The sequence below is a fragment of the Gorilla gorilla genome, chromosome 12 (assembly GCF_029281585.2).
Source record: "Gorilla gorilla gorilla isolate KB3781 chromosome 12, NHGRI_mGorGor1-v2.1_pri, whole genome shotgun sequence".
Classification (NCBI taxonomy): Eukaryota; Metazoa; Chordata; class Mammalia; order Primates; family Hominidae; genus Gorilla; species Gorilla gorilla.
In genome coordinates this window covers 132,852,923-132,869,634 of record NC_073236.2, presented here as the reverse complement: position 1 = coordinate 132,869,634, position 16,712 = coordinate 132,852,923, and the positions used below count along the sequence as shown (strand labels likewise).

The 16,712-nt window shown below is 42.2% G+C and overlaps 1 protein-coding gene across 4 annotated transcripts in view; it reads left to right on the top strand.

Moving 5' to 3' along the window:
• RNF144A (ring finger protein 144A) overlaps positions 1–16,712 on the top strand; it is a 535,340-nt gene that overhangs the window by 149,146 nt on the left and 369,482 nt on the right. For all 4 annotated transcript variants that reach the window (XR_010130072.1, XR_008677175.2, XR_008677172.2 and 1 more), the window contains one exon: positions 13,188–13,278. The gene's annotated coding sequence lies outside the window, so the exon portion shown is untranslated. The remainder of the gene's footprint in view (positions 1–13,187; positions 13,279–16,712) is intronic.

The window sequence follows — 16,712 nt, the reverse complement described above, 5'->3', positions numbered from 1 at the left end:
TCAAGACTGGTACAGAGTTAAAAATGAAGTACATTCTTCCTCTAGCTGGGAGTTCCTGCAAAGACCCATTGCAAAGGTTATGAATAACAGAGGTCATGTAATCAAGTACAGATGTGTTTTGAGAAATAGTGCTGGATGCTAAAAAAAAAAAAAAAAAAAGGAATAGAAAGAGGGCCTTCAATATCAATAGAGAAAGGTCACAAAAGACATTGCATTATAGTAGCAGGGACATTACAGCCCCAAGGTAAAATAAATTGATAATAGACAGTGAAGGAAGAGAGCCAGATAAAGTTTGCTCACCACTGATACTGGAGCAGGATGGACCAGAGGAAAGAAAGCAGAGACGTTTATCCAGCTTCTCTGAGTCCCTGATAATGTGGAAGCAGAGTCTCTCCCCTGCCTAGGGAACTGGCTGATTGATCCTTAATCAGCTCAAATATTGAACTTCTGGTTCCTCTGCATGTTGGGATGCTCACATTACAAATTTGATAGTTTCCAGTGAGCACCAGTGAACCCATCAATCCTCTGCTTTCTCTAGAAACTCTTCTTTTGGTGGAACAAAACATACAGTAAGAAGACAAAACAATAAAAATTTATTAGAAATATTTTTGACCTGAGTACTGAGGAAGAAAATGTTTGACAGTTATCCAGAGGCTAAGCTTTAGGCAGGTGAGAGGCATGATCAACATTGCAGCTGGGGAGGAGGACACCTAGTCTGAATGCTAACACTGGATTAGAGGGCAAAACCTAGATGTGGTGGTAATCCTGGTAAGAAATTATGAAGCTCCTAACACAGCCTTGGCAGTTTGTTTGAAGAAAAGAGGACATATTTAAGAGATGCTTACAGAGTAGACTTTGGAAGTTGCTTTTGTGTAGAAATTTGGAGGTTACGGGGAGAAATAAGCAGCTCTCTGGATTTTGTCTCCAGACCCTGGATGAATGTTCACAGCTTCCAGGGGATGGTTGATACAGGAGGAAGAGTTAGATGGGAGTGATTATGGGTTTAGTTTACAGACAGGTCGAGCTTGATTTGCACACTTGGAACTCAGTGGAAATGTCCAAAGATCAGGTAAATATAAGAGAACAAAGCTTAGGAAAGTAATTAGGGTGGGACCTTAATTTTAGAGCCGTTGTGGTAAAGATGAACAGGAATAAGGATATGGGAGTCAAAGAGGTGTTTGAGAGAGAGAGTTATACCAAAGGAGAAGAGGCTCAAGGCAGCTGACCAACATTAAAGGATGGGCAAAAAAAGAGCAGCCACAGAAGGTACACTCAGAAGTGGCCCAAGCAGTAGAGGGAAAAAATGGGAGTAGAGAGCAAAACGTTGTAAAAAGGAAGAAATGTTCTAACGTCTAATGCTCCAGATAATTCAAGATCTTTCTGAAAGTACCCATTACCAATGGCAATAAGGAGATCATTAGTGGTCTTGACAAATTATGCTTCATGAAATATGCCTTAGTCCATTTTCTGTTGCTATAATAGAATACCACATAGTGGGTAATTTATTAAGAAAAGTTTATTTAGCTTATGGTTCTGGGGGCTGGGAAGTCCAAGAGCATGGCACCAGCATCTGTTGAGGGTACCCATGGTGGAAAGTGGAAGGCAGAAGTGAAATGTGAGTACATGAGACAGAGAGACACCACAGGGGCTGGACTAGCTTTATAACAAACCAGGCTTGTGATAACTAACCTGCTTCCACAATAACAATATTAATTAGTTTATGAGGGTTTTGCCCTCATAACCTAAGCACCTCTAATTAGGCCCCACATCTCAACACTGTTGCATTGCATTGTGGATTAGGTTTCCTGTGCATGAACTTTTGGAGGACACATTAAAATCATAGCAGATGAGAAAGAAGAAAACCAGAGTCTAGGAGGCAGGATTTGCCAAACATGCTTTGAAGATGTTTGAATGATGAAATGGAGAAAAAGCACTACCAAAGAGGAAAACTTCTTTTTAAAAAAATAAGGTGAAAGAGATTTAAGAGCATTTAAATGCTGATAATAAGGAACCAAGAATAAGCAGGGGATATCTTGGAGTGAGGGGGCTTCAGGAAGAGGAGAACTCTTCTATTGTGACTCCAGGGGGAGGCTAACCCAAGGAGGGACAGGTGAACTAGGAGGCAGTGCCAAAGGAAAGTTAAGGAGTTTCTGTCTCAAGGCTTTCAGAACCTCACTGAAGTAAAGGGAAGAGTTCGTGGTTTCAGTCATGGAGGGAAATGAACAACGAGCACAGACCAACACAGGCTGTAGATTAAGGAAGATTCTGGTAATGACTTTGATAGACTTTCAGGAGGATGGGAAAAGGGGAGACTGAAGTTGTCCAGAGGTAGGGAAGGATAAAAGGTGGTATTTGAGCTTCGCCTTGACATGTGAATAAACAGATCTCAGCTTTCTATAAATTGTAATTGAGGATGAAAGGAATATTCACATGGATCCCAGAAAGTTCTAAGCAGCCCTGAAGACAGACCTGGAGGTAGCCAGGTAGGCAGAAACCCTTCAAGTCACTTGCATCAGATTAAATCACCAAGCCCTGAGAACTCGGGGCAGTAGTAGATCTTTTCTGGCCATCATAGATAAATAAAACATTCTGTGACAATCTACATTCTGAGACAGCTCTGTGATAAAGTGAGCCTACAATAATAGTGCAGTGATAATTCTAGCTAATGTTTATAGGTTGTCTGCTATGTGCTAGGTACCACTCTGAGCATTTTCCATGTGTTGACTTATGTAATTCTTATAACATTCTGATGAGGTAGGTACAATTATTCTTCTTAAAACTGTTCTTAAGTTTATATTTCTTTTGTCCAAAAAGGATTTAGATCAACACTGGAATCTCTTGGTTCCAAATCCAAATTCCTGGAGAAAAACTCTGATTCCTGGAACAAACTGATCAAATGCCTTCCTCTGGCCCCATCAACTGAAGTCAGGGCCTGGAGCTATTGTAAAATGACTGCTTCCATATTGACCATGGCAGATAGGGAGATTTTAGAGAGGCAGGTTCCTCAAAAGTGGGATGGGGTTGACAAAGATTCTTTCCTTGGCCAAACTTTTGTGGAAAAAGGATGCTGGAAAAGAAATATTATCTTTTGCTGCCAAAACTGGCTGAGATTGGATAGATTCTTTTATAAAGTTTTACTAAAATTAGGTTTAGTATTAATTGTACACTAGTGCGGAACTAGAATTTGGTCTTTTCCATTAAAATTATGTGAAAATGCATGTCACAGAAATAGCCAAATATCTTTGGCAATTGCATAATTATAATGAACTCTCTTCATATTTTTAAGCATGGACATATGGCCATTTTAAGTCTTTTGTTATTTATGGACAGTTATTATTTTACTTTGGTTCTTCTCTGAAAGCATTTGAAATCAGCTACAGTCCAAACTTGCTTCTTCTTCAAAGATATTCATGGAAAAGACTACGAAAGTTACTTTAAAAATACAGGCTTCTGCTGAAAACTTTAAGATCACACCAGTGGACTGGGTAAGAATTTGCAGAACTCTAACAAAGAAACTGATGGCTTCATGAAAGTTCTATCCCAAGCTCAAGAATAACAAGAATTACACAGGACTGAATGAACTGATGAGGACAATATTTTAGTGACTTTTTGTTGGAAACATTGCTGGTTCTTTAATGTTTTGTTTTCCAAATTTAAGAAAAGTTTTTCTCTCTTTTTTTTTCTTTTTGAGACGGAGTCTCACTCTGTTGCCCAGGCTGGAGTTCAGTGGCCGGATCTCGGCTCACTACAAGCTCCGCCTCCCGGCTTTACGCCATTCTCCTGCCTCAGCCTCCCGAGTAGCTGAGACTACAGGCGCCCACCATCACGCCCGGCTAATTTTTTGTATTTTTAGCAGAGACGGGGTTTCACCGTGTTAGCCAGGATGGTCTTGATCTCCTGACCGCGTGATCTGCCCACCTCAGCCTCCCAAAGTGCTGGGATTACAGGCGTCAGCCACCATGCCCGGCCAAGTTTTTCTCTTTTATCTTAAGCTATCTATAGCTTAGAACAATTTGGTAATGTATTCATTTGTGAATAAAGAATAAATAATTACTTTTTCCTCCTACCCGATCCCTCTGGAATTAGAAAACTATTAGTAAACATTTTTATTTTATGATAATGTAGTTATTTGCATATGTGCAGTAAGAATATGTTCTCTTTGTAACAGTACACAATTGAAAACACTGGATATATTATGAAGGCCTTAACTGGAATGTTGTATCTTCAGATATGACGACTTTAAGAAACTAAGGTTGACTTTATGGAGTCAATAAAGCCTCTTGGAAAAGAATTATCGCCATGGTGTGTTGCATACTTGGTTCACTTACATAGTTTTCTTCCAGGTGAATAAAGAGTGTCACTTCCTGGCAGGCCTAGGAACCCCAGGATATTTTGGAGACCTATAAAAGGGATATTCACTCAAATCCCTAAGTATTTCAGAAACAGCCTGAGAGCAAATCCTTGGCTTCACTTTCTAGTTTTAAAAGGCTTTTAGCTGTTTAGTCTGAGATTCCCCTAAAAGTTCCAGGAAAGGAAACTCAAAAAGAGCCTAGGTGGTCAATCATTATTTTTGCTGCATTTATATAAATAATCAGGCCAAGTTAATGAGACTAAACTTATTTTGCAAGCAAATCAGTCTTTGCTTATTTTTGGTAGGAATGGGGGTGAATGGAGAGAGAGAAATTATGTTTCAGAAGAAAACTATAGCACACCTCTTACTGAAATTTAGCCCTGCTCATTGTTTTTGTGGTTTTCTGATTTGTCTACACACTGGACTGGATCCTGAATTCTCCAAGCTTCCTCCCAAATCTGGCAACCACACTCCAGACTAATATTTCCAATTTTCTCCAACCCTTCTGACTTGGAATCATTAAAATTAAAACTGCTCCTTTCCTGGAGCCCCAAAAGCTGAAGCTGGAGGACTTGATACAGACATCAGAGAGATCACCACAATAGCTCAGGGGCAGACAACCTTCGTGGTGTTAAAACTGAAAACCAGGAAGGTCTATCAGCTTGCCACTGCCTGCTCCCACACCACTTGAAGAGGCTTCAAGCGCAGTGTTTAGAAATCTTTTTGATTGGCTGCCCTCTGGGCTCAGAAACTGAGTTTCCGACTATTAATCTTTTTTTCCATTAAAAAAATCCCTGCATTAAATGCCTGACTGCTTGCACCATCCAGTCTGTTGGAACTATCAAGTCCCAACAGGTGACTCAGTGGGTCCTTAGTGAACAAAAGGTGACCACATGAGAAAATGGAATTACAGCGTTCAAAAGAAAGAAGAATGTCTCTCCTTTCCTTGAACAAGAGGAAGGACTAACAAAAACTCCTTGCTTGGCCAAACTGTAGCCAGTTACCTGAAGCTTCTCCTATGTCTACCTGTGTACTTCCTTGTAAAGTCCAGTTTGGGCCAAGTACCCTGCTAAGTCAGTTTATCAAGAACTCCCCCACCCTTGATATCTGATCCAGTATTTTCAATATATGACCGAGTTTCTCATTGTCCATCATCCCCGGGTGCTGTCTGATCACATGGCCTGTTTTCAGCAAGAATCCTGTTAGATTTCTTTAGCCAGAATCCCTGCACCCTCACCCCTGATATCTCCTCTTAGTAATTTTCTATCTAGTGGTCCCCACCCTGCTCCTTGGCTATAAATTCCCACTTACCAGTGCTGTGCTCCGAGTTGGGCTCAATCTCTCTTCCCTGTTGCAAAATCCCTTTGCAGTGGTCCCTCTATTGTGATGTGATTTACACAAGTATCATTGAGTAAGCTTTTCTGTGCTTTAACAAGCATCATTGAGTAAGGTTTTCTTTAACAGGGTGATGCCATCTTAGAGAAATGCATTCTCCATAATACTGAATCTGAGTGTCATCTGTAAGAGGTGGGTTGTTTATAACACATTTTAAAGATAAGAAGATTAATACAGAGTAATTCATTTGGGTAGTGGCACCGTGAAACTTTGTAGTGAAAATGGTGGTAGGATCTAATGATTGGCTTTTGGGCATTATAGAAGAAAAAAGAATCAAGAGTGGGTTGAGCTTCAGATCCCTCTGGCCGAGAGGATGGTGCTGCTAACAGAAACAATAAGCAGAAGAAGCAGAAAGAGAGGGTGATAGCAGTGATTTTTGAGCATTGATATGTTCATCCAGGTTGAGGACATCAGAGGAGAGGAAGAGCATTTCAAAATGGCAGACTGCACTGGAGACTCCGAGTCAGACAAAAGCCAGGCTGAAGATGCCAGCCCAAGGGCTGGGGGTTTTACTGAGCATAACAGAAGCAGCTGGGTATGAGTGAGGAAACAGAAGTAGAACAATGAGAGATGGCAGATAGAGATGGGGACTGAGATTTCAAGTTCTAAGAGAGAATGATCTTGGAGGATGCCATCAAAGCAAAGTCACAGATAATGTGGAGATGGCCATGACGAGTCTAGGACCCAAGGGGCTTGCATAGGCCTGAGTATCATTGTCCCATATGCTGAAGTCACCACACACACACCTAAGTAGAGGCTGCCTGGCACCTCCTGGGTTCCAGCCTCCGAGGTGAGTGTGTTTTCACAGATTATTACAGTGCCTTATCTTCACAGCAATCCTGAAAGGTAGCTTTTGTCTGTGTTTCACAGCTGAGGAACCTGGAAAATGAGACAGTAACTTGCCCTAAGTCAGTAGTAGCCCAGCAAGGAAGCCAATCAGCTCAGTCAGCCTCAAAGCCTGTGATTTCACATGGGGCTTGTCCAGATGCACCTGGTAGGTGTTGAGTTGGGGACAGCTGTGTGGGAGGCTAACTCAGCACATCAAATGTAGAGTCTCTGGCCACCCTCCCATTGCCTCCCACTGTCTCCTGCATGACCAGGAGGACTGTGCCACAGCCTCCAGGGCTGGCTGGGACTGGCTGTTTCATCTGTGTGGCCAACAGATTTCTCTCTTAATTTTTAGCAACAAATTAATCCTATTTTGAGAACAAGCTTGAGCACCAGAGGGCTATCTGGTTGGAAGTTTTTCTGCCAGGCATTATTTTTCTCATAACATCATTCCAGCATTGCCTATTTTCCCTTCTGAGTGGCTTCAATACCTTCATTTCCTTCACATTCTGTCTTTTCATCCCCTGTCTCTTTGTTGTTGTTGATTTCTGTTATCACTTGCTCCCTCTCATTCATATTCCCATCTTTCCCACTCCTTCTCTTTCATCTTCTCTCTGCCTCTTTTGTTCTTATTCGGGCAGCTTAAAATACAACACTTTTTAATGAATCTCTATCCATTTGTAAATAAACACAAGGTAATCACTTATGTTTTATTCCCTCCCAAATTTTGGAGAGTTGAGCACAGGGAATTTGAGTTCAGGGAGATGAGAACTCAGGCTCAGGCTTATATTAGAGAAGCTTATGTAAAAAGCCCTCAATAAGGTGGTAAAGACACAAGTTCTAACTAGAAGTATCTTAACACCCCAGAGATTAACTTGCTGAAATAGTTAAAAGGTTTGTTTATAATGACAAGGAACAGCTTAGCTTTCAATGTGTTGTCAACAGCTCTCCTGCTTGAACTTTTCAAGGTTTTGAGCTGTCTTTTTGTGTGCATGGAAGTGCTAACATGAAGACACAATTATCTCTCAATCTAAATGTGGCACATGGATGAGAAGGTTCACAGTGTCTTCCAACTATCAGGGATGTCCCAGTATTAACCAGACTGAACTTTGAGACTCTAGGAGACTTCTAGAAAAATGAAACTCCAAAGGCCACATTCAGCAGAATTAGTAAAATGGAGCTTTTCTTCTCTCTATATATATTTTTTAATCTTTTTGAGACAGGGTTTGACTCTGTTACCCAGTCTATAGTACAGTGGTGCTATCACAGCTTACTGTAGGTTTGACCTCTCTGGACCCAGGTAATCCTCCCATCTCAGCCTCCAGAGTAGCTGTGACTACAGGCTTGTGCCACCACACCCAGCCAATTTTTGTATTTTTTGTAGAGAAGGGGTTTTGCCATGTTGCCTAGTCTGAGAAATGGAGCTTTTTGTATAAAGAACAGCATGAGGTCAAGGGAAAACACTGTGACTGCTTTGCAGAGGCTAGCTTTCTACTACTGGTATGAGCCTGTTGGGGATTAAATTGTGTCCCTCCAAAAGTTATGTTGAAGTCCCCCCTCCCAGTACATGTGAATGTAACCTTATTTGGAAATAGAGAGTGTTTGCAGATATAATCAAGTTAGGATGAGGTTATACTGGATTAGAAAGGCCATTAATCCAATGACCGCTGTCTTTATAACATTAGGGAGATCTGGACACCTACACCCAGAGGCAAGTGCTATGTAAAAACAGAGATGCACTGAGAGCACGCCATACGATGGAGGAGGTAACAATTGAAGTCATGTGCCACAAGCCAAAAAAGTTCCGCGATTGCCAACAAGCACCAGAAGCTAGGGAGAAGCCAAGAAAGATTCTGAGCAGTTTCAGGAGTGCTGCCCTGAGGAACACCCTGACTCTGGACTTCCAGCCTCCAGAACTGTGCGCCAATACATTTCTATTGTTTTGAGATTGCTTTGCTGAGTTTTTTTTTTTTTTTTGAGATGGAGTCTCACTCTGTCACCCAAGTTGGAGTGCAGTGGCATGATCTCAGATCACTACAACCTCCATCTCCCAGGTTCAAGCGATTCTCCTGCCTCAGCCTCCCAAGTAGCTGGGATTACAGGAGCATGCCACCATGCCAGGCTAATTTTTTGTATTTTTAGTAGAGACGGAGTTTCACCATGTTGGCCAGGCTGGCCTCGAACTCCTGACCTCATGTGCTCCACCCTCCTCGGCCTCCCAAAGTGCAAGGATTACAGGCATGAGCCACCGTGCCTGGCCTTTGCTGTGATTTTTTTACAGAAGCCCTGGGAAACTGACACAGAACCAGCTGCAGATGCGTGGTTAGGCAGAAACGCAATGGGCAGTGGCTTGGATTTCCCTAGCATGGGAGGCACTGCAGAGTTCCTTATGTGCTTGATGGTCAGGGACAAAGCATGGGCCAGCACCACGCTCCTTCTTTGGACAAGGTCTTAGGGCAAAAACACTGTAGTCAAACAGTGTAATTTCACATCACAGCCTCACTACTTCCCAGCCGTGTGACTTGGCCTGAGTTATTTACATTTGGCTCAATTTCTCAGTTCCAGTTTCATTGCAGCACTTATGTGATCACATTTGTGTGATGATTACAGGTAAATATCATTGTGGGTAAAGTATAAGAAGGAGGCCTGGCATTTACTAATTACAAGATGAATCTCCTCCCTACACTGTGCTTCTTAAGGTTTGGGATGCTGAATGGATTCCCTTCTGGCGATAGTGTTGTATGTCAATGTGGCGAGGCTAGGGTCTCCAGTCACTCAACAAAACAGTCATCTAGGTGTTGCTCTGCAGCTATTTTGTAGATGTGATTTAACATTTACCACCAGTTTGCTTTAAATGAAGACCATCTTTGATATTCTGGGTCGGCTTGGTCCACTTCACTTGAAGGCCTTAAAAGAAGAAAGAGGGGAGGTTCTCCTAAGGAAGAAATTCCTCCTGGAACTCCAGTGTCTGCTCCTACTCAACAGGCTCCAGCCCGCCCTAAGGATTTTGGATTTGCCTAGGCAATCCCCCATGTTGCTTAAGCCAGTTCCTACTGACTTTTTTGTCATGTCCTTCTGCTCAATGACAGTAGGAAGTAGGATGACAGTAGCTTGATGCTGCTGTAACAAATGCCTAAAAATGGGGAAGTAACTTTGGCATTGGGCAATGAGCAGAGGCTGGGTAAATGTTTAGCCACATGCTAGACAAAGCCCAGATTGTCTTGAGCAGACTGTTGGTAGAATTTGGAAGCTACAGGTGCTACTAGTGAGGGCACAGATGATTTTTGCTATAGAATGGCAGAAGGCTTAGCTCAATCACATCCTTTTGTGTGTGGAAAGTACAACTTGTAAACAATGGACTCAGATGTTTAACAGAGGAAATTTCAAAGCAAAGTGTGGAAGGTATGGCCTGGTTTCTCTTTGCTGCTTACAGATGAATGGAGGGAAGAACTGTTAAGCAAAGAGAAGCCAGAGCTTGATCAAGAACTGCCTGTCAGGCTTGTAGAATCCCACAGGAACCTCAGGAAATGGATGCACTTCTATAAAAGGCCTCCTTCAATTTTTCTGCCATCTGTCTCTCCTCTTCCTACCCCATTCCATTTTTCAGAGCATATTGTTTTATTTTCTCACTTATCCTGCCACAGAATATTACTGATTTATTTACCTGTCTCACCCCAGTTAGTGTCTGTTTGAAGGCAATGGCAACGTCTCCATCACTGAGTCTTAGAGCTTAGTGGTGTCAGGTACAAAGCAAACAATAGATATTTGTGGAATGAGTGAATTAATGCATGAACCAACTTTGGGACATGTGCTCATTGATCAGGATTTTGAAGACATTCTAGAAAATATAGAAAATCAGAAAGACCAGAAAGGCATTTCCTTGACTGGAATCCAAGTGTTTACCTCAAATGGGCTGAGCTGAAGCCAGGGTCTTGGGCCAGAATGAACTAGCATCTGATCTGGAATCTGCAGCCTTACACTCCTTGTGGCTTCCTGTCCTTCCTGTCCTTGAACTTCACTCTGTCCCATACGTACCATGAGACTCCTTGGAACTCTCCACCACTTCTCCAGCCTCACCTGTCTATGATCCACCCCATCTACCCTGGCCGTACCGGACAACTTTGAGTTCCCCAAGGAACCCTGTCGCCACTCAGGCCCTTACCTGGCTGTTTCCTTTCCTAGGGATCCACCCTGTCTCCATCCCTGGGAAAGTCTAGTCCCCCTTCAAGACCCAGCTCATGCAGTAGCCCCTGTGGGAAGCCTTTCTCAGTCTCCTCCTCACCCCACGTTTGGCTGTTGGGAAACCACTCCGCTTTGTACTTTCTGATGCTGGATTTCAAATGTGTCTGTCACTCCCCGGAATTGAGTATTGGCTCTGGAGGGCAGGAATGATGTGATGTTCATATTTGTATGAAGGCCAACATGAGATCAGAACACTGTGTGATTCATATTCATATTTATCATAGATTTACACATGTATGATAATTTTCTGAAAGAGGGCAGTAGAAAGTCCTAAGGAATGGGTAATAAAGAATGAATCATTTTTAAAGTTAACTCAAAGTCACCCCTGGAGATAATGAGGTGTCCTCATGAGGTCTGGCAATCTTAGCCTATGCAAGTAGAGGAACCCGATGCCTGGCCATTGACTGTGTTAAATAACCGTTGTTATTTCAGTGAAAAGTAAAGATTATAACAAGCTGATGTTTGTTAAGCACGTACGCTATACCAGACGCTGTTCTAAGCACATCCCATGTGTGAACTTATTTAATCCTTACATCTTATTTAATCCATACATGAAGTGAAGATATAAATTGGTCCTTGTAGGGTCACACCACTGTGAATTCAGAATATTCTGCTAGCTCTTCAACCCAGGCCCTCCATCTGGTCTGTGCAGCCTGCAAGGGCATAGGGGAGGCCCACTTCAAATATCAGCTCTTTTCTGAGCATATTCCCCAGTTCTCTTGTTCTCACATCCTTTAACTCTCACAGAGCAGGGTGTGTTCGTTTATCATCCCCCTTACTTGACTATCCTGTTACTTTAGAACAGAGCCCTTGCCCTATCCTCAAGATAAGACTGCAGGTTCCAGAGGGCAGGAGTGATTCTGCCTAATACTCTCCAGAGCCCATATCAATGCCTTGCACAGAGGACACATGAAATACATTAAATCACAATGACTCTGTTGTATGTTCCTGGTTTTCAGGAATTTGGCAGCTTGTGTCACATAAACAAAAGTCAGTGGATTTCCAGGCACCAGAGCTTTCCTCTCATAACACTTACCACCAGGGCATGATAAAAACTGTGCTCATTCTGGGCCTGCCTACCCACCCACCCATTTACCCACCTTCCAGCCTATTGACACACCTGCTATATATAACTCCACCCTATACCCTAGCAAGCGTACGTAAGTGCAACCATAGCCCATACCAAATGTAATCTTAATATACAATCATGCAAATTAAGTTATGGATTTCTAGTTGACACATGTTATTTTTGTAGATATTTGAAAAAACATTCAATTGTACTTACAGCTTTTAAAAATTTTGTGTTGTCAATAATTTGTTGTAGTTGTCTTAAATATTTTCCTGGGCCCTTAAAAGATCTATGCACTTAGTACTCCTCTTTATTGTATAAAGAATTAAATTAGTTAAAACTCATATGTCTGTCCTTTCATCTGGGTTATAAGCTTTGTGGGGCAGAAACATCTGTGTCTATGTCACTCCTAGAGTCCCCACACTGAGCAGAGTACCTGAAACATAGGAGGTGAACAATGAGTATTTCTAGATGGAAGAAAAGAAAGGAAGAAAAAAAGGAAGGAAGGAAGGAAAAAAGGATGGAAGAAAGGAAGGAGAGAAGGGAAGAAAGAAGGAGGGGGGAAGGAAGGAATCCCTGTATCTTTGGAATTTATTTGAACGAGATGGGATTGAGTGATCAAAGAATGACATGGAAGAGGAGGTTCTTAATTTTTTTCTATAGCATGACTTGAAATTTTTTAATGGTAAGAATTATTAGTAAAAGTTTTATTTCTGTTGCAAATACTTGCATTCCAGGTACAATTGCTACTAACCTTCCCAAAACTTTTTTTATACCCATGGATTCTATAGATTAGCAGTTGGGCAAGGCACACTGTGGATGGTGGATGGCTCACCTCTGCTCCATGACATCTGCAGCCCCAGATGGGAATAATATAATGTTGGGAAGACATCTTTCCTCTTCTACCCCACTCTCCCACCAGAATCATCAGCGGGCATCTTTATTTGTATCTCACGATTAATGGCAGCTGGGGCCTCAGCTGGGCTATCAGCTGGAACATCCCCCCACACACGGTGTTCTCTTCTCATGGGCCAATTTGAGCTTCCTCCCAGCATGATGGGCTCCAAGTGAATAAGGCTAAAGTGTTAGCATTTTTATGACACAGTGCTATGGACTGAACATCTCTCCCAAAATTTCATGTGTTGGAAACTTAATCTCTAAATTTATATGTTGATGGTGTTTGGAAGTGGGGTTTTAAAGAGGCAATTAGAAATAGATAAGGTCATCAGGGCCCCCATGATGGAACTGGTGGCTTTATAAGAAGAGGAAGAAAGACCTTAGATAGCACATTTGCTTTTTTAGTGATTTGATGCCTCCTGCCGTGTCATGACAAAGCAGAAAGGTTCTCACCAGATGCAGCCACCTGATCTTGGACTTTTCAGCCTCCAGAACTGTGAGTAAAATTACCTCTATTTTTTATAAATTACCCAGTCTCAGGTGTTCTATATGGCAACAGAAAATGGATTAAGACATTCAGCCTTGAAAGACACATGGCATCACTTCCACTATATGCTACTGACCAAGCCAGTTGCAAAGGTTGCTCAAGTTTAAGGGGAGGGGGGACATGTGAAACAGGTCATATTGTTGAGGCCTCCTTGGAAAGTGTAATCTGCCATTACTGGTTCACCCTGTAAAATGTGTTTCTTACTGTACTTTGTGGTCAAAAAAGTTTGAAAAATCTCTGCTCCTTATTGTGTATGTTGTGAATAACTATAATTATTGCATCATGCTGTTTTGATGAACATTTGTTTCTAATTTTTCTTAATTGCAAAATCAATGCTGCATTGAGCCTCCCTGTGTTTCTGTATGCACATGGAGCAGTTTCCTGGATGTCCATGCTTAAAACTCCAAGCCCTTTCCCTAGGGCTTGCTGAGGGGAAGATGGCCTGTGTGGTTGAAAGTTTTTTTCTAATATTAAATATGTGTTACTGTATAAGAAATTCATTGTCAATATAATTGATTTCTATTTTGTACTAAAATGATACTGCAATTTCTTACTTTACTAGAAATTATTTGTAAATATAGCTTGGTTGTTTTCCCATTTTTGGATTATAAATGATTCTGTTGCCACACTATATTTTTTGCTAGCCTGATTGCTACCTTAGGAGTTTCACGGAAAGCAAATAGATGGTTCAAAGGGGACCAAAAACACTTTAAAGATTCCTGGTACATATTGCCAATCAATAGGATGCTATTTCAGCTAGACTGTGGAGATGAAACAAAACCTTTTGAAACCCCATTAGTGTGGTTGTACTAAGTCCTCCTGAATATTATTAGAGAAAATTTAAAGTAGCACAAGGTAAGCAATTATCAGAAGAATAACTCGCAGTTAGTTCATAACTCAGTTTCTGAACCACTCGTTGGCACACCAGTGGGTGCATACAACCCTGTATACAGTGCATGCAGGGAGGCAGGGGGGTCTGTAGCATCACCCATCCTAACACATACATCTCAGGAGTTATTGTGAATTAGCAACAGTTCATTGGCCATGGATGTCCTGTGGGACATGCTGTGGGTAAGCCCATCCTGCAGGGGTGCCTGTAGCTAGTGCCAGTCATGGTTTATGACAGCAGAATAACTCATATACAATACCTGGCTTTGAGGTAGCGCCTTCCTCCTCAGTAAAATCGTGCAAAATTTGACTCTTCCTTGCTTACAGCATCTGTTCAGTTCAGTTCAGCACTCAGTGTGTGCCAGCCCCTGTGCTGGAAATACAGATGTAGACTTTTTTCTGGGTTCATTCCTGCGGAAGCTGGTCTATAAGACAGAGAAAGATTGGTGAGCAAATGCTTAGAACGCAATAGGATAGTAATGATAAAGAGACATGCAAACTAATGCTGAATGGTTTCATCACCCTGTGAATAAGAAGTTATAATAGAATAAGCCTCTTATGGTAAGTATGATGGTGGTGGAGGGACAGAATTTTCCCAGAGGAGCCAATGTTTAAACTGAATCGTGAAAGATAAAGTATTTACTGATCAGACAAAAGAATGAAGGTGATTTCAGGCAGAGACAATTTGCCAACAAACATACTTTGTAAATTAATTGGGAAATGACCTGGCACTTATGAGGAACCCCCACCTGTTCCTTGGAGAAAAAGGAGCAGAAACGTAGACCAGAACTCCAGGGCCGAGACCTTCCATCTACGTAGAAATACGAGTAAGTGACCACAGAGTAAACTGTCTAGAGTTCTCACTCCAGAGTGTGGAATCATGATTTCTCAGCATAAAATTTACTTCTTTCTCTGAACTTCTGCCTCCAAGAGCACTTTTGTTAGATCTCTTGACTGATTCTACCATGTTTTGGCTATTGCTGGCAGGACTCTGACCCTATGTACTGGGGGAAAACAGGCCCATACACACTGTCCTTAGCGAATTCAGGCCTAAAACTGCTTATTAAACACGAGATCCTGACCTTCTCTAACACACATCTTGGAACAGTTTTTCCTGATTTCCAGAGAGTAACCAAAGCCCTTTCTCTTTCCAAAGCCTTATATAAGCCAGCTTCAGCAGGCTCAGGTGGTCAGTGGGAGAGGCTAGACTGCAGCATGCTGGGTGCCATCTCTCTGGCTCCAGGAGCCATTGGACAGCTAGGGGGTTGTCCTTCCCCACTGAATAAATTACATCTGGGGCCCATTATTTTCCATAATTATTGTAATATAACTTAATAAAACTAAGTGCTTTATTTGCGTTGCTGCTTGACAGCAAGTTTCCTTAACAACACAACACCATTGTATCCCTACGGAAACAGCTGCGCGAGGCAACAGAGTGATGACACATACTTGGAATTTTCTCGCTCTTGCAGTCCTGTTTCCCAATGACTCTCCTGTGAAAGGGATAAAAGTGCTCTGCTGTAACAGGCCGGCGGGCACCCCCACCTGCTCTCTGTACTCCCCAGCAAATACTAGAACGACCCATTGTAGTAAAAACTAGGAGCAACTCTCCACTGAAGGCCTTCTAGGTGGCACCTATTGTGCGAAGCAATTTCTCTTTGATATTTCAGATCCTTTCTTCAACTCTGAGCAGTGGGCTTCATCTTGAAAATGAGAGATGAGAAACCGAGTCAGAAACTGTAAGAAAAATTGCACAAGATGACATTGTTAGGAAGAGGTGGCTGGATTTGGCTCACTCCAAAATCTGAAGTCTCAGGACTTGATGCCTGCAGGAGGGAAGAAGCCAACTCAGGCCAGGGCTGAGAGTAGGTGGAGAATATGGAGTGTATCTCTGTATTTGCCTCTTCCCTACTCTCCTCCCCTCCCTGGGTGCTGAAAGAATCTCACCATAACATTCCCTGATTTCTTTGGGGGATCTAGAGTGTTATCAGTGGGCTCTTTACTTAATTTTTACTTTCATGTCTAGATCTCTGTTCATGCTCTTCTTATACTTTACAACAAATCTCTCCTTTTTTGTCTTGAACTCTTATCTCCAGAATAGTGATGACACTGGTTCTAGGACTTTCCCCTGCTCTATGTTTTTGGTAAGCAGCCTAGGAGAAATTAACTCTGGTCCCTGGGGCTCTGTATGATGTTGAACTGTCTACCAGGGTGGATTCTTTTCTGTCTCACCTCTAAGAATAAATTTAGATGATGACAGGTAAGATAATTCCACTATTACCAACACAGGTGGAAGGGCTACCACCCCACTGCTTAAACATGGTGGTCAACCCGTGGGACTAAGGAGGCCTTTGCAAGTCAGAAAGCATTCCATTCATGGAAGCAGGTCCATTCTCCTCATATCCACCTAAATGTAGGCAAAGAAAACAAAGTTCCTTGCCCCAAAATGCTTGCACATCCCGATGGTTTGATTCATACATGTGATTCCGATGTTA